Source organism: Pinus tabuliformis, chromosome 2_2, assembly GCF_031772625.1.
Source record: "Pinus tabuliformis cultivar Carrire ecotype Pingquan chromosome 2_2, CPIR1, whole genome shotgun sequence".
Taxonomy (NCBI): domain Eukaryota; kingdom Viridiplantae; phylum Streptophyta; class Pinopsida; order Pinales; family Pinaceae; genus Pinus; species Pinus tabuliformis.
In genome coordinates, this window is record NC_142300.1 from 194761249 (window position 1) to 194788896 (window position 27648).

Here is a 27648-nt window from a genome sequence, read left to right on the forward strand (position 1 = left end):
ATGGTCTATGTATCCCAAAGATGAAAACTTTTCACTTCATGCTTACACAAAGTAGATTGGGTAGGCCATATTGATGATCGAAAAGTGCTAGTTTAGGAGCATTTTATTTCGGACCTCACTTGGTTTCATGGTTTAGTAAGAAACAAAGCTCCTTTATCTACTGGTGAGGCATAATATGTTGTTGTTGCATATTATTGTACTCAACTTCTATGCATGATGCAAACATTACAAGTCACTCATATCACTTGTCCTCAACATGTACCTATTCTTTGTGACAATACTAGTGCCATAAGTATCTCTAAACATCTTGTCATGCACTAAAAAGCCAAGCACATTCAAATCAAATATCACTTTCTGAGAGAACATGTGCTTGAACAAAATCTCAAACTAGAATCTGTTCCTTCAAAAGAACAAGATGAAAATATATTTACAAAGCCACTTCCACGTAATTCCTTTGAATATCTTTGACAAAAATTAGGAATGTTATATACTTTATCACTCTACTAATTATTATGATTGGTATTTCATGTTCAGGGGGAGCTAAGACTCTGAGTTACTATAGTTTACTTTATATATGTGGATTACATGAAGGATAGTCATGTATATGCATGAGTTTTTAATATATATAATCATGTATGTTTCTCTCAGATGAAGCAACAATGGGAAAAATTCAGGGAGAGTTTATGATATTCTTCAGTTCAGGGGGAGCCTCTGTTATGATTTTAATACCACATTCTTGGCATTATAGTTTTTTAGAACTATTTGATAAATGATGATGTTTTCATGGTTCATTCATTACTTGTTGACATTGATTAATAGATATGCTACATATATTGGTTGATAATGGTGTTGCTCAGTTCTATGATTTCTAATACTGAAGCTGCATGGTGGTGCTTGAAAGCATTGATCATATCTTGATGTAAAGGTCATGTAAATACGCATGTTGTAAATCATTGGAACATTCACTCATGTATGGGTGATTGGGGTCAAGTCATTCATGTATGTAATCCCATTGTTTTGCATATTTTATGTAATGGTGAGTCAAATATGCAACCTTGCTCTGTTGGGTAATTGATGTAAGCATGAGTCCATGGTGATAGGAAAGGTCATACTTCATTGAGTCATAAATTCTTGTGCTTTTATTGTATATCATCAAAGGATTTAGCATATGCTTAGGGGGGCACGGTCAATATACAATCTTCATCTTTAACAGATCAACCCTACAGTGATTATCATTAAGTAGAGAAGTATTCATTCAACATTAGCCAATCCTTTGCCTTTGATGTCAAAGGGGGAGAGTAGCCTGGTGTGTTTACATATGCATTTATAGGAGGTGGTGAATAAACACCAAAGTGGTTGCCATCAAGTCCAAATGGGGAGATTTTTGGCATTATGACTAATGTGTTATCCTTGATGGAAACCTACCTAATAGAGATGCCAACATGATGGTTATGCAAATGCTACATGTGATATAAAAAAAGGAATATCATTTCAGAGACAAATGGATGACAAAGTTCAAGTGTGTGTAAGTATATGCAGGTACTATGAAGCAAGATCATGTACATACACAGGTATGGTGAGGAGAAGTCTTGTACAGAATCCACACCATGGTATTATGAATACCAAGGGTCCTTACCATGGGATTTGCACATAGCAATGAGTGTGACAACGAATATTTGATCTCGTCAAAGAATACTTACAACATAACCAAGGTATTTACCTAAGGTATTGCGTAAGGAAAATAATATATAAAGAGATGGAAAACAAGGTGATGTGTGTGAAAGTGGTGAATTGTTCTGAAACAGGTGTTGCAAGCTTCCTCGAAGGGTCCAGTCAGTATGTCTCCTCAAGCATTCACTCTCAAAAGATCTCCCAAAAGGCTGATATCTCTCTCTCTCACCCAAAAGCACTAGTATAGGGCTAAGGCAATCCTCAACCAATTGCCAAACTATCAGCAATTCACACTGCAATCTATCAGTCTCACACCAAAACTAGCTAATTTGCTCAATACCAAAAACTAGTTGATCATAGCAAAGGGGAATGCTTTTATAAGAGGAGGAGCCTCCATAAATGAGGGAGAGGGAGATTATATTCAAGGGAGGTTTCTCAAAAGGCAGAACCACCATCTCAAAGGAGGAAAGGTGAACTTCCTTGACCCAACAACCAGTTCCAGAACCATTCTATTTGGACGAATTTGCCATATTTGGGTCGTCGCGAGTCAAACACTAGGACTAAGAGATGACATCACAGGGAAACAATGTATTCAGAGTTATTGTCGCAAGAAGGATATTGAGGACTTGTGATGAGCCCTAAAATTCAACTGTTGCAGAGAACATATGTACCTGTGCGACGATGTCGCGACGTTCTAGTCCATTTCAGGTTATCGTCGCAAGCAGAATGAAGTTGTCTTGTGACGATCTTGGAACATGGGTTAAAAGGGTTAATCTTCAAGATTAAAGATCATTGTTAATATTCTTGAATGATTTGGAATATGTGGACACTTTTTTTGATGTATGACATAGAACAGATGCCATTCAGGGACTGACTCTACCTACGACCAGGGGATGCGAGGTTGGTGACAAAATACTGTGTAACAGATGCCCCATAAAGCATGAAGCCCAAGAGAGTGGGATGGGTGAAATGCTTTACGAAACCATAACTGGACCAGAACATCATCGCAAAGAACCTATAGACGGAAGTACAACTGATATCTCTGACAGTGAAAAAAATACATGTAGTCTAGGCATGGGTGCAACCATCCAAAAGACAGATAGAATTGGTTTATGGTATGGACATAGCCATCCAGTCAATAAGACCATATAAAAATGTAGGTATGGTCACAGCCATCCATGAAGAATCAGGTATGGTCACAACCATCCAATCAAAGAGTCATGTATGTAATCACAAACCAATCCACGTAACTCGAACTTTGAATCCAACCCAATCATAGTACAATTTCTAGCATACGAATAGATGTGATGAGGTCAAGCATACTAGAAAATCGCTTGATTACCAGCCAATGATGTGAACCGTTAACAAGCATGAGAGGGACCATGAGTAATGTTAACGGTTCTCAACGTACTCCCAGTAAAATCCACAAAGTGTGAAGAATGATCTAGAGTCAAACACTTGTGGAATCACCCGATCGAAAACCAATAATGCAAGCTTGTGGTCGAGCCGTTGAGGCATGCAAGCTCTAAGGTATGTGAAAGGAGTCTCTGGATCAACTTCTTGGATAATGAGTTGATGTCGACAGGAAGAAATCTATCACAGGAGGGCCATAATGTTTCCCACATCAACGACATGAGACAAGGAACAAGGTGAATATGGATGAAACATAGAATCAGAGGAGGATGTAAGGGTGCAAAATGCAGAAGGATTAAGCTCTTGAACATATCGGCAATACAACTTTGGAATGTGGCAGCATTTTGGTACCAAGGGAACAAGGATCAAATGGAATGATGCAAAATGACAAACCCAAACCTTGGAAGGCCAATGACGATTTGAGGATATCCCAAACCCGGTGAGAAGCAAAAGTGTCAATGTTCAAGAGTGACTAGTTGCCGTAGGTAACCAATGGAATATTTCCAAATTCCCCCCCCAACATTTCTAGTGAGTACCCCAATTATTTTTTAAAAACAAGCTTGAAGGCGATAGCATATGCTTGCAATATAAGTTCATCCTTCGGACAAATCCAACCTAGCGAAATTTTAATGTGCCCTAGGGAGGAGAAGCTCGGGTCTCATCATGGTGATAAGTCCAATGTCGTCAGGATTTAACGAGTCCAACATAGGTAAAACTCATAGTCTTTTTCATGTTTAGAGATTTTGAAAAAGACACAGAAAAGAAAACTCTAGATGGGCTCTTTTCGTAAGTTTGTTTCTCTCAAGCCCGAAAAGGTAGAAAACGATACTTGAGAGAACCGCTTGACCATTTCAGTCAAGGAGTACTTTTCATAAATAGTGTTTCGAGTCCGAAAAAGTAGAAAACTTACTGGACACATGATGTTTCACAACCATGAACAAGCTCGAAATGACAAGTGCTCGGCCATCTTTTCATTTTTAAATGGTCGGAAAAGATCTCAAAGGAGACCCCCATTTTTATTCTCTTTAATGAGTCAAAAAAGGAAAAATACTCGGCAACCTTTTCATCTTTTAGGAGTCAAAAAAGAGCTTAAATATGACTCGTCAAATGTTTGCGATATTCACCAACAATGTATCGATCATCTCCCACATATGGAACACCTATTACTGCACAAAGAAATCCAAGCATAGGACCCATTTGACAAGAATACATGATTAATGTTCAAACCTAAGTCAAAAATCTAAAAACCATAGTCAAAACCCTAAAATCCATAGTCAAAAACGCAAAAACCATAGTCAAAACCCCAAATACCATAGTCAAAACCCTAAATTTCAGAAAAAAGGGCTATAAAAAGGCATATGGTAAAACACAATTCACTTTGTTTTAGTTTTAACAATGGTAAAACTCCAAACGACGTGTTAGCGCTTGAAATTTCACCTCAGGCTGAAAAAGGTAAACTCCAAGGCAACATCAAACCACTTAGCCTCGTAGCTAGCCCTACGGGGCAGGAGAGGGCTCTCTCCGGTCTATCTCGGTAAAGATCTTCAACGGGTGAGATAACCAATAAGGAAACACTGATTTTAGGCTAGTAAACTGATAAAAAGGTTTGAATTGGGAAGTTTTAGGATTTTGGTGGACAATCGGGGAAAGGCAATTTTGGGTGCGGGGATTGGACACAGTTTTTGCAGGGGGTTCTTTGGGGCAAGGTAGGAGATTGTATTGATGCCTTTGAATTAAGTGAATGGATAGGAATGACCGGTGAGGGGCTAAAGAGAGCATGAAACCTTCAAGAGTTCTCTTTAGACAGATGAAAACATAAATATTAAGCAAACTTAAAAGCAGAGCATGGCAATCATGAATTCTACTTTAACACTTCATTTGCCTAATTTGCAGAAGGAAAAGTAAGAAGATGAGTCACATAAAAAACTTACAAGTACAAAGAGAAACACACCATCAATACATGTAACCAGAGGAATCCCAAAAAGGACTGCAAAACCCTGGTCTTTCTTCCTTTTCCAAAATTGCAGAGATACAATGAGTAATACAATAGAGCTTTCTCCCTCAAGAGTCCAACCCTCCAACCTCTGAAAATGACTAAGAAAATACATAATATAGGCAAGCTAACACCTTTCCTTGCCTCTAGGGTTCAAGCTCACTATCCTAGGAGCTGTTTCAACCAATTCTAAACTGAGCACTAAAATCTAGGCAGTCAAAACAACTTGCCTCTATAAGCTAGGAAACCAATTCATTCATTAAATGTTTGCTATTTCATGAATGAATCTTCTAGAAGAGATAAATAAGTGTCAAAATATCATAAAATTACATCATTTACAACAAGGAGGATGAAAATAAACTCCAAAAAGTCAAATCCAGTCAAAACTGCGTTTTGTTGAGCTGTAGGTTGAATTCCTGTGCAAACTGCCTGATGGGTCGCGCGCAATTCCTGAATGGGTCGCGCGCCTTTGGAGGAACTTTTGAGGCACTTTCAGGTGTCCAAATGAGGAAAAAGTGGGCGTGCTGGAAAGTTATGTATGTCTATTTTCCAACCCAAGTGGAATTTCTGAATTTGGTGGTCATTTGCCTCTCCAAAATTGCAATATCCCAAGACTGCTTCCTGTGTGTCAAAAATGTGGCAGAAAGTCATTTTTTGCTTGTTTTTTGACTTTCTGGAGGCCCAAAACTTGGTGAAATTTCTTGGCAATGGCTGAGCAAGTGTAACTTTTCATGAAAAATAAAAAAATGTTGAGTTTTCCCAAAATGGATTTGCCAAACGAAAGGGTCGCGCGCCATTGGTGGAGAAAACCTGTTTTTGGCACAAAAAATTCACAATTGACACAATTTTCTCCAAATTTCTTGAAATTTGGGCTGGGAGTCCCCAATAAAGTACCATGTTCAGTCAAAGAGGCTTTGGCCAAAATTTGGAGTGGATCGGCCTTTTCCGTCGTTTTAGTGCCTTGGCCAACCTCCTTGGATCTGGCGATTGCAATTTTGACATTTCTCTAAAACCATGACACCTGTGAAAAAAGTGAAGGAGGTTTTTCTTATTTGGCATGTTATGGACAAAAACCTCTCTCAGTTTTCTAAAATTCATCTTTTGTTGCTCTGGAACATCATTTGAGTGCGACTTGTCCCGATGTGTGAAACAAGGAATTTTGTCGAAATGGAGCGAAATGAAGGGGATAGGGGGCTTCTAAATTCTTGGGGAAATTTTTGGGAGTGGGGAGGGATGTTAGGAAGCAGAGGAAAGTGGAATCCCAGAGATTGAGCGAGGGGAAGGGGTCCAGAAGGGCAAAACACAGGCCAAACCTAGAAAATTGCCAAGTTGTAGCTAGAAACTAGGGTTTGTGCAAAAATGAGGAATTTGGGGGATCTCAGTGATGGGAAGCATTTGATAAGGTACATGAAGGAAGGGGAAGGTGTATGAACATCTAGATACAAGTTTTGCCAATGATTTGACCGTCCACGAGAAATCACCTTCGAAACCCTAGGAGAGGGAAATGATCTTACCTAGGCGCAGCTGAAGCATGAACAAGATGTAAAATGACTCATTAGACACTGACATGATAGCGACAACCCTATGAATGATGATAGACTCAGCTGAATGATGACATGGATGGGCCTTTGGGAAACTTTAGAAGGAGTGAAAGCAAACCCTAGACCTAATGCCTAGTGACCAAATTTTGCTTGAAAACTCTTTGAAATGACAAAATTTGACCTTGACACTGTGAGACCACTTTGTAAGAGCATATTTGATCACTGGAGGAAGGCTGGAAAGACTGACACTAACATTGGCTCCAATGGGGATGGGAGCTCCTTGGAGGTGCCAAGAACGACAGATCTCTGGAAGAGCTAGACAGTGCCTTCATCCATTGGGCAATGGAGTCAAAAACTCAAGCTGAAATGCATGACTAAAAACTGATGAATTGACAACACAAATTGACTCTCACTCAACTAAAAATTGACTCAATACTTAAACACAACCGACAAACTGGAAATGATTCTCAAAGGGGAGCTTATTCATCAAAACCTACTCTAACAGTTTCATTCATCACCTGATCAAGTGAAATGAAACAACCAATGCAACCAAGTAAGTATCCTGTCTGCTATTCGAAGTCTCCGCAAGTGCTCACTTATGAAAAACAAGAGAGAACTACTGAAAGGAAACTCCCATGACAACTTAGAAATAGATCCGTTGAATGATATGAATTCTCTATCCGCCTCCAAAAACACTGCATAAGGATCTTGAAGTTCATGCACACCGGAACTTAGCTCATCCACTGGATTACTTCTCTTTTCCTCATACCATGAATGAAAACTTTGATCTAAGCCTTGTGACGATACCTCTATTGAAAATGACAAAGAAACCGGCTGCTGGATCAAATTCATATCAGTACATGTTTCAAGCTCACCTGTAATCAATGGAGAAAGACTTTGACTGCAAACCTCATTCAAAACATCAGCTATTGGATCATGAAAAACTTGAAAAGACTGTCGTAATGTATCCATTTCTATTGGTTCCATTGTGATTACATGATTGCCTACATGTTGCTCATTCTTCACTGAAGATGGACTATGCAAATTTCCCTTCAAAATGATTCAAAACAGAATGGTAGGGAACCTTCTTGTATCATTTGATCAAATATGTCAGCTTCAATGCCTTCATCTGCAACTTGACAACCAATGGCATTTGGGGGCTGCAAATCTGAATATGAGAAGTCTGGAACAAGGTTTTTATTGCCTTCAAGATGGTCTAGATCAAGACTTGTTGACAGCTGATTTCTAAGTTCATGGAAGTTGTCTCTAATGAACTGACATGAATCAAAACAAAAAGGTAAAGATCCTTCACTTACTTCAAAATTTGTTGCACTTTCCTCATCACTGTCATAGCTGATATGTGATGGCTGAACATCGTATTCGAGCTGCTGAAAATGAACTTCCTCCTCCCACAAACTAGTTGTTGATTTGTCTGCAAGATTAGCTTCTGTTTGGAGAACATAATCATCATCATACTGATCAAACCGAGGCAAATCATCGGTATAAAACATATCATCAAGCATGCAGGTCATATCAACAGTTCTTTCTTCGCCAAGGTGATCTACAAAACAATCATTATCAGATCTATGACAATTAAGATAAGAAATAAAATGTTTTGGATCAGCAACTTGTTCTTCTTCAATCAGTGAGCCATGAGCTTGAACATCATAAGCATTTCTTGCGTTGATCTTGTCCATCATCCTTTCCACTGCACTGACCAAATTCTCAAGCTTCACCTCTAGAGATGTTGATTTTTCCGGATCTATGTTTTTCATCTCTTCTTCCTTCATTCTTGCCCTTTGGATCAGCAGATGTGTCTCTACATTTACTGCACTGTTTTGCATCTCATGAAGTGTTGTAATATCCCTTTCTCTCAGCTGAAACTCCATCTCCGGATCAAAGGTACCCGGATAGTGCAAAAGAGCAGATCTAGGAGAAGGTCTTATATCAACTGGCATCGAATAATAAACTTGTTTAAATCTGGCTGAAAATTGTTGTATTGTCTCCCCTGGCAATCTTTTCAGCTGGTTATACTCTTCTACAATCAAGAAAAGGTTTTGCCCGATCATCCACCTGTCAAGAAAAACTTTGACGAACTGCTGGAAATCTGAGATGCTCGCATCAGGAAGGGTTTTGAACCAACTCTTCACTTTGGCTTGCAAAGAAAGAGCAAAAAGCCTAATACTAACATCTTCATCATCAACTTCAAAAAGGTCTAGAAAAGACTCAACATTCTGCACATGTTGCTCAGCGTTGACATTCTTACTTTCACCATCGAACCTCGGCAAGTATAGATCATAGTTTTTGGGGAAAACATGGAGAACAGAAGGTAAAACAAGAGGTTTGTACCGATCTGGAATTTTACAAGGTGTAGGGGTATGTACAGCAGGTATAGAATTAGTTTTGGTCTCTTGAGACTCATCAATTTGAATATGGTCATCACAAAATTCGGAAAAAGGATCTTGATCAAGCTCAAAGGCATGCAAATCTTTGGTATTCACAATCTTCAAAGGGAAAGAATCAACTGCAGGCCAAGGATCTCTTCTCAAATACAGTATACTTTGCAAAGCCTTCTTAACATTCTTGGGAAAAGAGAAGAAATAATTTATGACAAAGAACAAAATGTCTTGGATGAAATTCCAACTTGAATACTTGGTATGTCCATGTTGTCCTTTCATGTTTTTGCTGGTCATGATCATCCTCCAGTGGAGTCTTTGGATCTGATCTCGAAACTGATTTAGAGCCGCCAAGTGAATGATTTCAGCCTTTCAAGTGTCTGATCGTTGTCCACCATCAACAATCAGATCTGAACTTGATACATGTACTGGGGTAAAATGCAGATGAAGTGCTGTATCCACAAGCTCACGGAGATGGACTGAAGTAGCGTTTATCTACTTTCGCTAATGCAAAGCAAAAGCGTTTCAAAGGCTACATGGCATAAATTCAGGCTCCGTCTAAGACTTATGAAACAAACACATCAACCCACAAACAAGTTTGTTCTTCCCAGTATGGTCACCAATATGTTAGCACTTGAAATTTCACCTCAGGCTGAAAAAGGTAAACTCCAAGGCAACATCAAACCACTTAGCCTCGTAGCTAGCCCTACGGGGCACGAGAGGGCTCTCTCCGGTCTATCTCAGTAAAGATATTCAACGGGTGAGATAACGAATAAGGAAACACTGATTTTAGGCTAGTAAACTGATAAAAAGGTTTGAATTGGGAAGTTTTAGGATTTTGGTGGACAATCGGGGAAAGGCAATTTTGGGTGCGGGGATTGGACACAGTTTTTGCAGGGGGTTCTTTGGGGCAAGGTAGGATATTGTATTGATTCCTTTGAATTAAGTGAATGGATAGAAATGACCGGTGAGGGGCTAAAGAGAGCATGAAACCTTCAAGATTTCTCTTTATACAGATGAAAACATAAATATTAAGCAAACTTAAAAGCAGAGCATGGCAATCATGAATTCTACTTTAACACTTCATTTGCCTAATTTGCAGAAGGAAAAGTAAGAATATGAGTCACATAACAAACTTACAAGTACAAAGAGAAACACACCATCAATACATGTAACCACAGGAATCCCAAAAAGGACTGCAAAACCCTGGTCTTTCTTCCTTTTCCAAAATTGCAGAGATACAATGAGTAATACAATAGAGCTTTCTCCCTCAAGAGTCCAACCCTCCAACCTCTGAAAATGACTAAGAAAATACATAATATATGCAAGCTAAAACCTTTCCTTGCCTCTAGGGGTCGAGCTCACTATCCTAGGAGTTGTTTCAACCAATTCTAAACTGAGCACTAAAATCTAGGCAGTCAAAACAACTTGCCTCTATAAGCTAGGAAACCAATTCATTCATTAAATGTTTGCTATTTCATGAATGAATCTTCTAGAAGAGATAAATAAGTGTCAAAATATAATAAAATTACATCATTTACAACAAGGAGGATGAAAATCAACTCCAAAAAGTCAAATCCAATCAAAACTACGTTTTGCTGAGCTGTAGGTTGAATTCCTGTGCAAACTGCCTGATGGGTCACGCGCAATTCCTGAATGGGTCGCGCAACTTTGGAGGCACTTCCAGGTGTCCAAATGAGGCAAAAGTGGGCTTGTTGGAAAGGTCAGGATGTCTACGTTCCAACGCAAGTGGAATGTCTGAATTTGGTGGTCATTTGCCCCTCCAAAATTGCAATATCACGAGACTGCTTCCTGTGTGTCAAAAATGTGGCAGAAAGTCATTTTTTGCTTGTTTTTTGACTTTATGGAGGCCCAAAACTTGGTGAAATTTCTTGGCAATGGCTGAGAAAGTGTAACTTTTCATGAAAAATCCAAAAATGCTGAGTTTTCCCAAAATGGAGTTGCGCGCGCGACCCATTGGTGGACAAAACTTGTTTTTGGCACAAAAAATTCGCAATTGACAAAATTTTCTCCAAATTTCTTGAAATTTGTGCTGGGAGTCCCCAATAAAGTACCATGCTCAGTCAAAGAGGCTTTGGCCAAAATTTGGAGTGGATCGGCCTTTTCCGTCGTTTTAGTGCCTTGGCCAACCTCCTTGGATATGGCAATTGCAATTTTGACATTTCTCTAAAACCATGACACCTGTGCAAAAAGTGAAGGAGGTTTTTCTTATTTGGCATGTTATGGAAAAAAACATCTCTCAGTTTTCCAAAATTCATCTTTTATTTCTCTGGAACATCATTTGAGTGCGACTTGTCCCGATGTGTGAAACAAGGAATTTTGTCGAAATGGAGCGAAATGAAGGGGATAGGGGGCTTCTAAATTCTTGGGGAAATTTTTGGGAGTGGGGAGGGATGTTAGGAAGCAGAGGAAAGTGGAATCTCAGGGATTGAGCGAGGGGAAGGGGTCCAAAAGGGCAAAACAGAGGCCAAACCTAGAAAATTGCCAGGTTGTAGCTAGAAACTAGGGTTTGTGCAAAAATGAGGAATTTGGGGGGATCTCAGTGATGGGAAGCATTTGATAAGGTACATAAAGGATAGGGGAAGGTGTATGAACATCTAGATACAAGTTTTGCCAATGATTTGACCGTCCACGAGAAATCGCCTTCAAAACCCTAGGAGAGGGAAATGACCTTACCTAGGCGCAACTAAAGCATGAACAAGATGTAAAATGACTCATTAGACACTGACATGATAGTGACAACCCTATGAATGATGATAGACTCAGCTGAATGATGACATGGATGGGCCTTTGGGCAAATTTAGAAGGAGTGAAAGCAAACCCTAGACCTAATGCCTAGTTACCAAATTTTGCTTGAAAACTCTTTGAAATGACAAAATTTGACCTTGACACTGTGAGACCACTTTGTAAGAGCATATTTGATCACTGGAGGAAGGCTGGAAAGATTGACACTAAAACGACGCATACCTTGCAAAACTGAGTTGTCGACTTCTAGAGTTGTGGTGGTTCATCGTGTTCCAAACCTTCTCCAAGTAAGTACTCTGCCTTTTCCTTTGTGTTCTGATTTCATTTTAACTGTAATTTCCACGTTTTTGGCAGAGTTTGGGAAGAATTTTTGTTTCAAAAATTCTCCTCGGTCGTCGCAAGTTTCCCCTTGGGGGTTGTGACAATCAATAAATCTCAACATGCCAAAATCGGGATTGTCACAGGAAAGTGACGTACCCTTGTCATAATCCGAGAAATTATGAACTGTTCAAACCAGACCATCACAGCGATTTTAAAAATAGCTACGATGAGCGCGAAAAACACAAAAAATTCATTTTTAAACCACTGTGTTATATGAAAACTATTTTTAATAAGAGAATGATTGCTCGTGCAGGTGAAAAATGGTGTTCTCCTGGCAAGAATGAACCTATGATGATGATGAAGAGAGAGGAGCAGCCGATCCTCAGTGTTTGATTGTCCTCCGGAATTGCGGACTGCTAAAATTATTCCTAACACCATTATTGAGAGCGCAATTAGACCTCCTAGAATTCTTAATTCGATCATGGAACCGAATGGAGGGGAAATTCATCATCCATGGACAAGAGGTTGACTTTTACACCACAAATATTTATTTTCTGACTGGTTTATCACGACGAGGGGAGACACCCTGCATGGGCTTATACCTTAGAGATGCTCATTGCACGAGTGTGCCCAGGGGCACAAAAATCACCCACTAGTGGTAAGTTACAGATACCCACGATGAATGATATTTCACTACAAGTGTTGTTATTCACCATCACGAGGGCGGGGAAGGCACTGCTTGCGAACAATAACTGATAGGGGATGATGGAGGCATAGGAGGTACTTGGTTACCAAAGAACAACAATTGGTCTATAGTCACGATTCTTCTATCATATGGAAAACAAACCACGTAGAAAAGAGAAGGAACAAGAGCACCCATGAGCTAAATATATTTGCGGCCAAGGAGAAGACTGAAATCCGATGCACCTTGGACGACCATCACGTCGATACAAATGGTTTTACCCCCCAAATTAACAGGGAACTTTGGAAGGATCCCTAAAGGTTGACGAGTTCCTCCTTCAAAGGCCAACAGACTATGAGTGATAGGCACAAGCTATGGGGAGCCCAAAGTTTGCCAAGTAGTGGAAGGCATGAGGCTAACCGATGCACCTTCATCCAAGAGGGTGCTAGGTACTACCTTATTATAGGTGTGTACTGTAATCTAGAAAGGCACATAAGATGGAAGGTGGAAAGCAGTCAAGAGACTCAGGTCGAAAGAAACGACTGAACTACTTGGTGGGGGTATCGTATGATTGCCCCCATGCTCTGTAGGGATTGAAGAAGGACTCTCTATATTAGTTGGGATAGGAGCGTCATTCTTGGACTTAGGAGAATCTGATGAGATGAGAAGAACATGAGTAGTATGGTAATGATGCTCTTATGGAACAGAGTGAAAAACTGGTGGTGAAACCAAGTCGGCACTCTTTTCGACCAATGGTTGGTCAGAAACAGGCATAACAAAGCCAAGCTCGGGAAAAGCAGGATAGACAAGAGATGAATCCAAGTCAATATCTTTGTCAACCTAGATAGGGTCCGAAGAGAGCCTCTCATAACCAACTAGAAGTTGGGGTGAAGGAGCTATAAGACTTTCCAAAATGGCGGAAGCTTTATCCATGAGCGAACAAAGGTGAAGGAGATGGTTGCCTTCACATAACCTACAGGGGAATCTAATCTTCCCTTTCTTTTTACCACTGCCAGTTGAGGATGTAACATCGACATGAGCTTCAGAGGATGATAAGGGACGAACCAGATCGTGAGACCATACATCTAAGATCGTAGGAATACCAGGAAAATCACGAAGAATATGGTCACCCTTTCACAATTTACAATGAATTTTAACCTTCCGTGGAGGATCAGAAGGTTTTCCGACCTAAGATATAGTCGGAGAAATAGTTGCACGAGTGGCCTCTCGCTTATCTAACTTCTTCTTCTTCATCTTCCTCTTCTTCTTCTTATCCTCCTGGTTACTAGATTTGGAACTTTCACTACGTGAAGTAGGAGAGGAGGATGAAGAAACAGGGGAAGAAGGCGAAGGCTCAACCCTAGAATCATCGTATTGTGATTCAAACGAAGGAGATGGCAGAATAGGAGTCAGGACGCTTGGGACCACCGAGGTTGAAAACAACCAAATGGGCAAACCGATGGTTAACCCAGGCAAGGACAATGTTTCCATATATGGAGCAATAACATTTCCAAAAGAAGGAAAAGGACTAGGATTCCCATCCGGGGAGAGACCTTGACTAGTGGACTCTGGGAATGTTGCCACCGAGACCAACCATGAAATGAACTCTAACAGTAACCAAGAATATTTTGTGGGTAGTAAATTTTATGACATAGGAACGAAACTTGACATTTTCATTTTTAAATAATCGAGAAAAGGATGAAAAGGTGACTCTATCACTTCCGAAGTTTAGTGAGCCTGAAAGGACAAGTTCTCAGATGATCCTTTTACTTTCAAGGAGTCAAAAAGGAACAAAAGTGATTCCTCTCGAGTAATAGACAAGAGGTTTACCAGAAAAATCTCAAAACTGCATATACACCTTGGTGATCAAATGAAATAGAAATGACCAAGGACTTTCCGTACGGCAGTCAATCTTCCCGAATGCTCTGTTCGGTGCGTTACGATTCTTAAGGTGGCAGACTCGGCTTCCTATGGATAATAGGATGATAACCTAGTGGGGTCTCCCAATATATACTTGACATTATGGGGAGCACAAATCCATACTAGTACCTATTGGATCACAAAAGGAGGAATCACTCAACATTAGCGAACACAATAGTAACTAGGTTTAACGACACCGGAGCATGTCTCTAGCCTAGACCTCTAGATAAGTGTGTGTTAGGTTCCAATGCATTTTTAAGTTCATTCAATAGATTTTAAGAGTTAATCTTGGATTAAGTTTTGGCTTTAAGGCCCTACCGAATGTGTTTCAACAATTCCTAGGATGCAACTATAATGAGTGAAACACCATTCCATTCGATGAACAACTACCTAAATGAGGGTAAGGAGTTCATTTCCCAGTGAACGAAAAAAATAACAAGCAACTGCAAGAACATGTAAGCAATCTAATCACTAGGAAACACAATGCATCAATGCACTTATCTCGCAACTACTAATGAAAGATTTGAATACTTTTCTTTCTAATTTCTCAACCATGAAAAATTCACTAATGCAAATGCGCTTTCACTTTTGTATGTTGTATGAATGCAATATTTTTTATTTTTTGGGATTTGATTCCAAACAAGAAAATGAAAGCCTCACTGATCCAAACAAATGTAATCTATGTTTGATAGTGCAGAAATCAAATAAACATTAGAAACTGGTTCGATAACCAAACACCAGCAACCAATCAGAAAGAAGACAAGCAGTAGAACGACCTCAAACAAACCAATCAGATGGTTGTGGATGAATCTTGGAAGGACAAGCGACCCAAACAAATGACTTATTGACGAAACCTTACAAAGATTTAGGTCACACAGCCTAAAAATACAAGACTTAGACAAATCATACCAAGGAGAAAGTGCCTTAACAAAAGACAGTCAAAACAAGTTTGATAAGAGACAAGAGACAACAAGGGACAAGTAGCACTAGCTGATTTAGGAGGTAAGGCTGTGAAAAACAAATTTACAAGAATCGTCGCAGGGGTCTAACTAGCAACCTGAGACGAAAGCCAAATTGTTGCAAGCACGAAGCTACCAACTGAGCGACGTCGTCACAAGAGTACACTTGTCTTCGATGACGGTCCGATTTTAGGAATCATCGTAGCTGTATGACGGGATATCCATGACGTACAACTTGATCAAAGAGGGCAGGTACGACTTGTCATAGATGTTAAGAGTTAAATGGCGACGATCTCAATTAAGAGGCAAAACAAAGCACAAACACCTCAAAGACACCAAACTAATCTCTCAAACAGTGAGAGGGACTACCATATTTACTCAAGTAATCTAGAACACTGATGGCTTGGTCCCAAAACCAAGAGACACTATGTCATTCAATCAAAAACCAATTAATTGTTCTGAAACAGGTATGTAATGCCAAGTAGAAAGGAGAGGACTGAGATATGAGGTATGGTGACTTATGTTATTCTTTGTTGTACTTATTCAAAATGTCTAAAAATGATAACTTTGTGTTGTAACTTGAATGAAGCAATATTAAAAGTATGTAATTCTGACAGTAAGGATTGCAGAGAGTAAAATTGTATTTACAATGAACATTATTAGATCTACACACAGGTTTGTCTTAGGTGAGTCGCAGACATACATGTATCTGCTTATGAGTAGTCACGTATATATTTTGTGAAGTATTTTCAGTATGGAAAGATTTGTACGTGGACGTGGTGAATGGTAAGTGCATACATACATAGATACGATTTGTAAAAGTCACACATACATGCTAAGGTTTTGTAGTATGTGTTGTTGATGATATTTGATCAGTTATGTTATATTTACTATTGTTTGTCAATGATGTATTTCTTATAATAATTTTTGTTTGACAGTATTGGTTTTTTTGATTTGGTTATGAAATGGAATATTGATTAGTGATGATGCTATTGTATGGTGATTTGTCTTTGGTTAAATAATATATGCTAATTTTAGTATAATATTCAATGACTCATTTAGTGTTACAGTGATTCAAACTTAGGTACCAGTAATTTGTGATCTATACACATGATTCTTCAAGGGATGTGTGTACATATGTGGGTATGATTCACAACAACAGCATATACATTCTCACATATGGTTGATTGGGGTTTACAGTGATAACATTTGGTTTCTATGATGAATAGTACATGGTAGGGTATACTTATTAATGGTTGTGCATTGATTTGATCTTATATGGATTGGTTTGATTTAGTGGAATTCGTTCACTAAGCTTCACTGAGTAATTTAATGATTCAGTTAGTTTAGTGATTGGGTGATTAATTTTAGATTATCAATGAAAATGGATCCAATATGAAATATTATGAAAAGTGGTCCATCATTTTGGTATTAGCCAGTAAACAAAGTGAGGGGGTTGGAGTTCCCTTCGAGTAGGTTGTGGAAAATGAGAGAAGTTTGTAGCCTTCTATAAGTGGGTGCCTACGTAATAGTTAGAGTGTGCACGAGTACAATATTGTAAGAAGTTTTCCTTTTAATTAAAGAAGAAGACATAGATGACAACAGTTGTAGTTTTCTCTCACATTGGGTTTCCACCTAAATATCTCAGTATTCATGTGTTGATAAGATTCTTGTTTGTTGATGGTCATTATGCTTCTTGCTACTCATAAGTAATGTTTAGTTGATGAATAATGAAATAATGACACACTAACTAAAAAAGAACATATTAGTTATCTCGGTATAAGCTGGTTTCCTTAATAATAGTCAAGTACATACATTATTTTCATTTATAATATAAGCATACAAATATCAAAATAAGAAATTGGAAATTTGAAGTGGGTAAAACACTGATTCACACCCCCCAATATTTGAGTTTGTGCTTTGCTACACTTTATGTGATTATAATATTGCATGAGCTCTAATTTTTGTTTTGAAGTAGTGAACTTCATGGGGAATTATTAATGTAATACAATAAGTTTTGGTAAAACTTATCTATTTCATATAGGCTAAAACAATACATTTGTTTGTTCACTGTGATGTATACGTAATTTATTTAACTCTTACAATGTGATAAAGACAGTAGATTACACGAATGGTATATAATTATTGTGTACGAATATTCTTAAATCTTCAAGAATTTGGTTCTTTTCAATGTTTGATGGCTTAGATTTGTTAATTTTTTATCATAACTTAAGGTAATTTCTGGTTCCAATCTATAGATTGGAGGAAACCTTATGACATTGCCGAAAGATGCAGAAATGTTGTGCCAATGATACCTAAATGTAGGTGTCCCTTTTGCATCTTGCTCTATTAATATATACTCATTTATTTGCACATTATGTCTGCCCTTGACTATGATACAAAGATATACATCCGTTGTATATTTTCCTACAATATTTTTCTTTCTATATTTAATTATGAAGTTTTAATTTTACAGTATATTTTATGTATTATAATCTCTTTTTGGTTTAGTAATTGATTAATATGTAGATGCGTGGAGGAAAATATAAATTAGGTTTAAGGATTTTCAATAATAAATGTAATCATGGAATTATTCAACCTATGTTAACGTTTTGTTCAGCATTTTGTATGTTGATGACCGTCATTTCTCTTCAAAGGTAAGAGAAGGAAACAATTTGCAATAATTGACAAATGTTGTATGTGTCTCTAAGATTTCTCTTTGCATTGAAATTTCAAAATTATCCAATATGTATGATTTTAACATCTTCATTATCAAGTACAAAATGTTGAACATAAAGTTACTCACATAAGCTATTAATTCATTTTTGATGGAAAATCATTATGTAGGTGTGAGGAGGTGGAGACATACTAGATTTCAATATTTTCAATAGTAAATATACTCAATGAATACTTGATTGTTTCACCGTGATTTTTTTTTCAATATTTCATATTTTGATCAGTGGCAATTCTTATCTTGTTAAAAAATTTGGGTCTTTGAGTTCCTTGCATATGATGTTCCTTGTTACCAATAGCTAAGACACATTGGAGATGCCATTCAGGCTCATTTCCAAACTAAGGATGCTCTTTCCAAGAAATCATGAATTCAAAAAAATAGCCAATGCTTCAACAACTGTGGTTCTTGTTTTCATATGTTGTGGGGCTTCTTAAATCTTCAAGATTTTTGTTTTCTCCCATCTTTAGCATTTTATAATTCAGGTATGTTGATCATGCTACCATGATTTAGCTCAACTTCTGGCTACAGTATATCGAATTTGGAGCACTTAGTAGGAGATGCATAAGTTGCACATGTTGTGTGAAATATGCGGAAGTGCAAGTGTTTTTTCCACATCTTCCTTCTTCTGTACATATTCGATGCTTCTCACATTTCTTTCACAAATTTTCATATGACACAACACTTATTTAAGTGTAACTACACTTATTTAAGTGTAACTACCCAAATTTTCTAATCTGATTAATCTTTCAACTAAACCTTATTTAAGTGTAACTACCCTTGAGAAAACCAATAATACATTGCATATTTCCAAACAAAGATGAGATACGGTTAACAGATAAGAGATTAAATAAATCTGCAATGATTGGAAAAAACTATATGTATCTTCCGAGTTTTTCAAAATTAAGTGTGAGGTTATTCGAAAATCAAAATTGACAATGAAATAGTAGTGGGGTCCAACAAAGTGATCAAGTTGCTTCGTAGTAAAAGTTATTGACCATGTCCCTACATAATTTTTATTTGCAGTTATCATTACACGCTTTTGAATTGAGATTGCTTGGTAGTAGAAGTAATTGACCATGTCTCTACATAATTTTTATTTGCAGTTATCATTACACGCTTTTGAATTGAGATTTATTATTGAGAACTTTTAAACTAACTTTCATCATCACAAAGAATTCATATCTATTTTACATCATAAACTTGTATCACTTAACACATGTATATTGACGACATTAAAGGAGCAAGATGCATAGTAAATGGACGAGATGGTTTTGGAATTTTAATGTTTATTTCCACTACTTTCCATAAATTCTATTCCTATTTATTTAAAATGTCTTGTATAATAAATTTCACACTCGCAATATGAACTATTTATTTAAAATGCCTTGTATAATAAATTTCACACTCGCAATATGAACAACTAATGATTATATAAGGAACATAAAAATTGTGCACTTAATTTACATTAAGAACATTATTGATTGAGAGAGTATTTTTAGGTACAAAACATAAATGGACAAAAAAGGAAGTAAAGAAGCTATTTGCATTAATATGAATAACCCATGTGCTAATATTGATGAGAACTTTCATTGTTCAACTGGGTATGAGTGGTATGTGAATCTTCCTTGTATAATAAATTTCACACTCGCAATATGAACAACTAATGATTATATAAGGAACATAAAAATTGTGCACTTAATTTACATTAAGAACATTATTGATTGAGAGAGTATTTTTAGGTACAAAACATAAATGGACAAAAAAGGAAGTAAAGAAGCTATTTGCATTAATATGAATAACCCATGTGCTAATATTGATGAGAACTTTCATTGTTCAACTGGGTATGAGTGGTATGTGAATCTTCTAATGGAAAGGAAGAAAAACAACAAGATTTCGACTAATGGATTAGTGAATGTTGCATGTGTTCTATAAGTCTTTGATTTCAAAGAAATTGTTCATTTGTGCATAAAATTTTTTGATTCTAGAACAAGAACAATTATGTTACCAGTTAAAAAGATTTCTCTGAATCTCAAGGCATTTAGATGGATGTTCAAGCTACTGAAATCTAATAAGTGCTTAAAATTGTGATAAGTAGATAGTTTCATGAAGTCACATTTGAGTGGGTCTAACATTATTCTAGAGATGATTTCCCCAACTTCTCAGGTTCCTTTCGATATTTCTTTCCTATATATTGTTTGTTTAAACCACTATTTAGGGACTTTTGCATAGAATATTTTAGGGAGAAAAATTCTCCCATGGGTGAAATTAGGGGGTCTTTTATTTTGTTTGGCCAACATTTTTCAAAGAAAGGTTTGAATATGGATTTACGAATATTTATTTAAATAAAATTAGTTTTAAAACCAATAGCCCATAGAAATTTTATAGGGGAGAGTTGAAAATTTTAGTTTTCCTTGTTAAATTCAATGTAGACAACCCCATTTGCACTCTTTTTTTGGTAATGGTAATTATCAAGATATATTTCACCCTAATTTTATGAAAATACAAATTATTTGAAGCTATTTCACATTATGAAATTCATTTTCTCTTTATTTTTTTTTTCATGCTAGAGATTTGTTTAAATGTAGTTATTTATGGGAAAAACTAGCAAAAACTTCACCTTAGTTTTATTAAAATATAGATTATTTAGAGTTATTTCACATTATAGAATTCATTTTCACTCTATTCTTTTTTGTCATGCCTAAGATTTGTTTAAAGTAGTTATTTATGGTTAAATTTAGCCAAGACTTCACCCTAATTTTATGATAATATATATTATTTAGAGTCATTTCCAATCATAGAATTCATTTTCACTCTATTCTTATTTTTCATGCACAAGATTTGTTTAAATGTAGTTGTTTATGTTAAAAGTTAGCTAAGACTTCACCATAATTTTATGAGAATATAGATTATTTAGAGTTATTTCACATTATAGAATTCATTTTAACTCTATTCTATTTTTCAATGCTCCATATTTGTTTAAATGTAGTTTTTTAATGGTAAAATTTAGCCCACTTCATGGAATCTAAGTTTTATAAGAGAGAAGTTTCACCCTTATTTAAAGTACCATGGAAAAGAAGGTTGAGCCAAAAAATAGATCAGTTTTCCAATTCTTTGTGGTTTATTAAACATATAGTGAACACATGGCTATTCAACCTTTAAAATTTTAATTTGGTAAAGAACCCACATCCACGTTTCTTTCAAATGAAGAATGAATGTGATTATTAAAATTTTACATTGTGAAAAAATATTTTTAGCTAAATTGTTATGGTTTTTTCTTATTCTAAAACTTTATATAAATGATAGGGACTACACCATCTTTTTTATGTCGAGAAGAAGATCGAGTTGAGCCTTGACCAATATTTTGAGCTCAAAATTGGTGAATGATTAATCTATTTTCACTAGTAACAATATATCAATACATGTGTTGACATAGATATAACCATATATTTTATATCTGCCCTATTGAGAATTCAATAGGACAGTAAGTATGCCAATTTTCTTAACTTGATAATTGTTTGTGTTACCTTTTTCTTGATTAGCCTTGCTCATTATTATGTTACAGTGTGAGATACATCAAACAACTAACAAACCAATAAGAATGATGACACATTATATAGGTTGCAAGTCAATGCCAAAACCCCTCCTCTTGAGGGGAAAACCCTTAAATCTCTTTTCTTCTTATATATTCTTCAATTGTGGAATACCATGATCTTATGACTCACACAAATACCCTCCAATATCAAGATCAACTCAACCTCCTACTGCAATGGCTTTGACCTTCCACTGTAGATCCAAAATTCTCTCTCCCAGTAATTGCTACAACTTCTCTTGTCCTCCTAGAGACTTCTATCTCCCTCGAATAGCCTTATCTTCCCTTCACTTTCCTTTCTTTCTCTATTTTACTCAATATTGAACTAGAGATAGCCCCAACCGAGAAGCCCTAACTTCGAATTTCACAAGAGAGATAGAACTAGCCCAAACACTTTGAATTCTTCGTACCCTTCTTCTTTGACTTCTCTTCTTCCTCTTCTATGCATAGAGTGAGATGAGTGAGTGTGTCTAATGAACTATGAGTTCCTCTCTTTATATAGGATCTTCCAAGGGTAGACGTGGCTCTTCATGTAGGCCAACTTGATAACTTCTTACGTTGACTTGACCTTGGAGGTATTTAGACTCTTTAAGGATAAAATAATTTTTCTTTTATAAGATACAATGTGCCCACAGGGTCTTCAATATAAGACAATGACTCTTTAACCTAGGACAAACCCTAGAAGCACTCAATGGGTGCTTGTCCTATAAAATAAAAGAACTTGAGCATGAAACACATGCTCCAATAATAATTTCTTTTTCATTTTATTATTTACAAGAGTACATTTCATACTTATGAAGAGCGAACCTAGTTACACATTTTTTGAACATGCCCCTCCCTCTACACTGTTGTGGGGAAAAGTATCCGACTCGGATGACCCTATCCCTACTCTAAGGGTGACAGTCCTTAGCAACAACTGAAAGTAAAGCTTTGATATTTTCCTTTATGAAAGTACATAGAAGGAAGAAAAGATTGACCAACCGGTGTCTTTCGCTTTTGTCGATCCTATCCTCTCTCTTTGTCTCTTGTTCCCAGCTCCTTGCTCCCTTTTGCCGGCCCAGCTACACAAAGATCCTGCACAAACAAGAGAGGGAAACTACAAGAAACATGTACTCATAACTGATGCATGGATTAGAGTGAATCAGATATACAAGTAAATACAATACATCAATGCAATACAAGTATATAGGAGAACATTCAAAGCTTTATTGATAGAAGTAAAAGGTTCTGAGAAGGTTACAACCATCAATGGCTCCAATCCAGCAGCACCTCCCCAGCAGCAAGAAATCTCCTCTTCCCCTCTATAAAAGCAATCACCCAATAGCTCTAACTATAAACCAACAGCACTTCCTTACTTTGCACAAAATTCCAGCCTCCTTAGACCTCATAGAAGAGCTCTATATATAGGATAGAAGAAGAAAGGATGAGTCAGCTTGAGACTGACATAAAGCTGCCTTGTGTCCTCTCCCTCTTCAGTTAAACTTCAGTTCTTGAGTCCACTTGGAGATCCTTGCTTACACATGGAGATCAAGTACCTCTTACTCATCACAGGGCGAATCCCTTGAACCAAGTGTCAGTTTGGAAGCTTCCTGGGCAATTGACACCTTGCAGAATGACTGTGCCACTTGGCCAATCTCGCCCAACGCAGGTAGCCTTCATTAGATTTGACTTTCAGTGCAGGTACAAGGAGGAGCAGTTGCATTCCAGCGCAGATGCTCAGTGGAGCAGCTGACATGATCCAAAAATAGCCTGTTTTTGAGTGTTTTCAGGTGGAGAACTGATGGGAAGTGTTGTGGTTTGCTGACCTTGTTCTTCTAGGGGTAAGAAAAACATGTTTAGGGACTGAGGATCCCTGTAATTATTGACATTTCATGCTCCATGCTGCGAGGCACAAAAATGTCTATAACAGTTGCCCCCTAAAGTATGAGGCCGTTTATCGGGTGAAATGCTTTATCCAGAGGGTCCGAAGTTCATTCAAGTGCTGAGAGGTGCCCTGTAATACAATACAATACAATACATTATTTTTCATTCTGTTTTCATGATCTAGCTGAGGCGGGCATTCCCATGCTCAGCTTTATAAATACATTTTGGTACATAGAACAGACGATCGTCTGATGGTAGACTGATAATTCTCTGCTGAAATTATCATCCTTTGAGTAGGATGATCATCTGCTGCAATGATGTACATGACAAATGCTTTTATATTTCCTGAATATGTATCGCAGCCGGGATGGATGAAACTAGATCCGGGGTCTTCAAACTCGTTCGATCTTCACTCTAAGTACAAGTCGATCCATGTGAGAATTTCGCTGAAGTCGAACATGGAAAGACATCGCTTGATTACCGGTCAATGATGAAAACCGTTAACAAGCGCGAGAGGAATCACCGATAATGATAATGACCCTCAAGGTACTGCAGTACAATTCACGTGGCGTGAATAAAGGACTTGGCGTCGAACGCCACGCAAAATCTTCTGGTCGAAGGTCATTGATGTATACCTGTCGCCGGAAGTGAGAAACTTGCCATTGAGGCATGCAAGCTTCAAAGTACTGATGGGGTTGTTCCTAGATCAACTTCTTGGATAATGAGCTGAAGTCAAAAAGAAGCGATCCGTCAAAGGAGGGCCTTAATGAATCCCACATCAATGACACGGAACGGAGCTAATGATTTTAGTGGAGGTGAAAACAAACTGTGACATATGATTCAGGGTGGCGATCATGAATGGATGAAGGATAATGTATGGCAGTGGATGGGACATGGTTGACACTTTCAGAATGACCTCTCTTGAACATATAACGACACTGATGCGATGGATTGGTAGCATTACCCCAAAATGTGGATGGTTTGGCGAAGACCATGGTGATGAGACCGGTGAATGAAACAACCCAACCCGATGTGGTACGGAAGAAAAGTGTCATGTTCAAGAGCGACTTGCTACCATTAAGCTTCGATGTTCTCCCAATTTTTCCCCAGTCATTTCTGACCAGTACCTCTTTATTTTTGTCAAGCTTGAGGAGGATAACATATGCTTGTTCTATAACCTACCCTTCGGGCAAGCCCATCGCTATGATTTAACGAGCTTAGCGATAGGGAAACTCGTTCTCGTCTAAAGACAAGTTTGTCGCTATTTAATCATTTTAACGAGTCTAACGACAAGGAAAACTCGGTCCTTTTCATTTTTAGAGAGTCTGAAAAGGTACATAAAGTCAACTCCAGAATTCCTTTTTCGTAATCTAATCCTTTAAGTCCGAAAAAGTATAAAACAATACAGAAGGGATGAATTTTCGATTGCTTTAACGAGCCGAACAAAACAAGCGCTCGATCTTTTTGTGCAATAATCCCTCAGGTCCAAAAAGATTAAAATCTAGAGGAGGGATAGCGTTCCGGTTGTTTAACGAGCTGGAAGGCCAAAACTCGGCAAACTTTTCATATTTTACGAGTCAGTGAAAAGAGCTCAAAGAAGACTCGTCTTTTGAGGAACGAGTGATAAACAGGGATAGCAGCAGATTCCAGGTACAAATTGGAATTTTCCAATCACGGTAGTGTCACAAGGATGGCTAGATGAAATCACTCTTCGCAGATGCTCCTCAAAATGGGTAAACACACATATGGGGGTGAACGACCGGCCAAATGACAGTGGAGGTGATGGATGAAAACACGACCAAGGCTTTTAAGGCTGATGAATTTACGATCGCAATGGTTATTTACCGAGATAGGTTCATTTTTTAATGAGCTTGAACTCTGGAGGAAACTTTTGCTCACACTTTTCTATTTTTTAACAAGCATAAAGTCCGTGGTAAAACTGCTCGATTCATGGTCAAATTTGATTTTTTACTTTTACTAACTTTTCTCTTTTCAAATGTAGTACTTCACCATCAATTGCTGCAACAAATTTTGTTAGAAATGGATAACATTTGCATGAAAATGAGATTGTAACCCTAATATTTAACTTTAAACTGTATAAAAAGCTATAAAAAGGTGTTTTTACCTCTCATTTACCATTTCATTTGCATTTTGCTTGTTGGAGCTCTGGAGGTGCCTCTTCTTCCTTGATTTTCACCAGCTGATTCCGGGAGATTCTGTGGACGATTTTCGGCGCCGTTTGGACCAGGTAGGAGCTAAACCTTAGCCCTTCACTTTCATGGTTTCCTTTTTCAGTTTCATGCACATTTTTCAGGGTTTCTGAGCCCCAAGGGTTTCATTAAGGCGCCCTGGCATCAGCGCAGGTTCTCCTTTCGAAACCTGCGCTGTATGTCAGGTTGTCTTGAGGCAGACTGCGCCTCAGCGCAAGGGAGAGACTCTCTGCCTGCGCTGGGCCTAGAAAAACTGATCATGCATGTGATTTTTGATGATTTTTCACCAGTTTATCATCAAAATTGGGAACTTACTCCTTCTCTTGTTTGCTTGCAGGGAACTTTGAACAAAATGTCCCTTACATGGTGAGAACGAGAACATGAAGCAGAGGACATGGTTGCACTCCATGACCCGGTCACGGTGAACGTGCTTCGAAACTGTGGCCTACTGAAGTTCTTCCGTATCTCTAGCATGAGAGCACAGATTTCTTTACTGCAGTATATGCTTGATGCTTGGGATCCTGTTAACCAAGTATTCCAGATTAGGGGGAAAACCATCCCTTTGACCATAGAGGACATGTATTTCTTGACTGGGTTGTCAAGGCGGGTACCCCCATTTCTTTGTCAGGTACGGCTCGAGGGACTAATTCCACCAGAGACTATATTCGTCAGTATTGCCGGGAAGGTTCACAGCCGAGCAAAGACGGCAAGATCAATATCCGTGACATCACTGACAGGTCTCTTAGATCCATTCTGTTTACTATTGGTAGGATGGCCGGTAGCGCAGCTTTACATGTTGCCAACAGATCTTACATGCAGCACGCCTTGGAGTGTCTCCAACCGAAAGTGTTTAACTGGTGTGATGCAGTACTTGTTCAGATGAAAAGTCAATTGACCAAGGTAAAGGACGGGAGGCTGAAGAACTTTGGATTTGGTTCTATTCTGACTGCCTTCGCCTTGGAGAAAATCCCATTGATGCAGCCTCAGTACATCATACTTGACTTGCCTTCTCCGACCGAGCCATGCATGCAGAGGTGGGTTGACCACATGTCCCGACATGCTGGTCAACCTCAGATTACTTTCACTGAGGCTTTCTTTAGGTGGTTCGAGCGTCAGGAGATGGTGTTTTCTGAGTATCCATATGTGGGTATGGACTACCGAGGTGATCCGGACTTGGTGCTACCGGATGGCGAGCAATGGGGCGCTATTGGTAAAATCTTTGACCATGTTACTGTTTATTGTTTTTACTCATGATGTTATTGTGCAAAACTGATCAAACTCTTGGGTGCATGCAGATGTTGGTCCTGTTCGTCCAGCAGCTCGTCCACGATCGCCAGTTGCTGCCCCAGCAGCAGAGCCTGCTAGGCGAGTTGTTATTCGCGACCTTGGTGATACTGAGATACTTGCAGCTGTGCAGGAGCAGGTCGAGAGCCTTACTCGTGGTCTTCCGGATGTACAAATTGACGAGTTACCTTTACAGTTGCAGCGGCACACTATTGGCGTGCCTAGACGATGGACTCGTCTCTTGCGCATGATTGCACAGACCGTGACGTACTTTCATGAGCACCACTAGGCTAGGGTGCCCCCTAG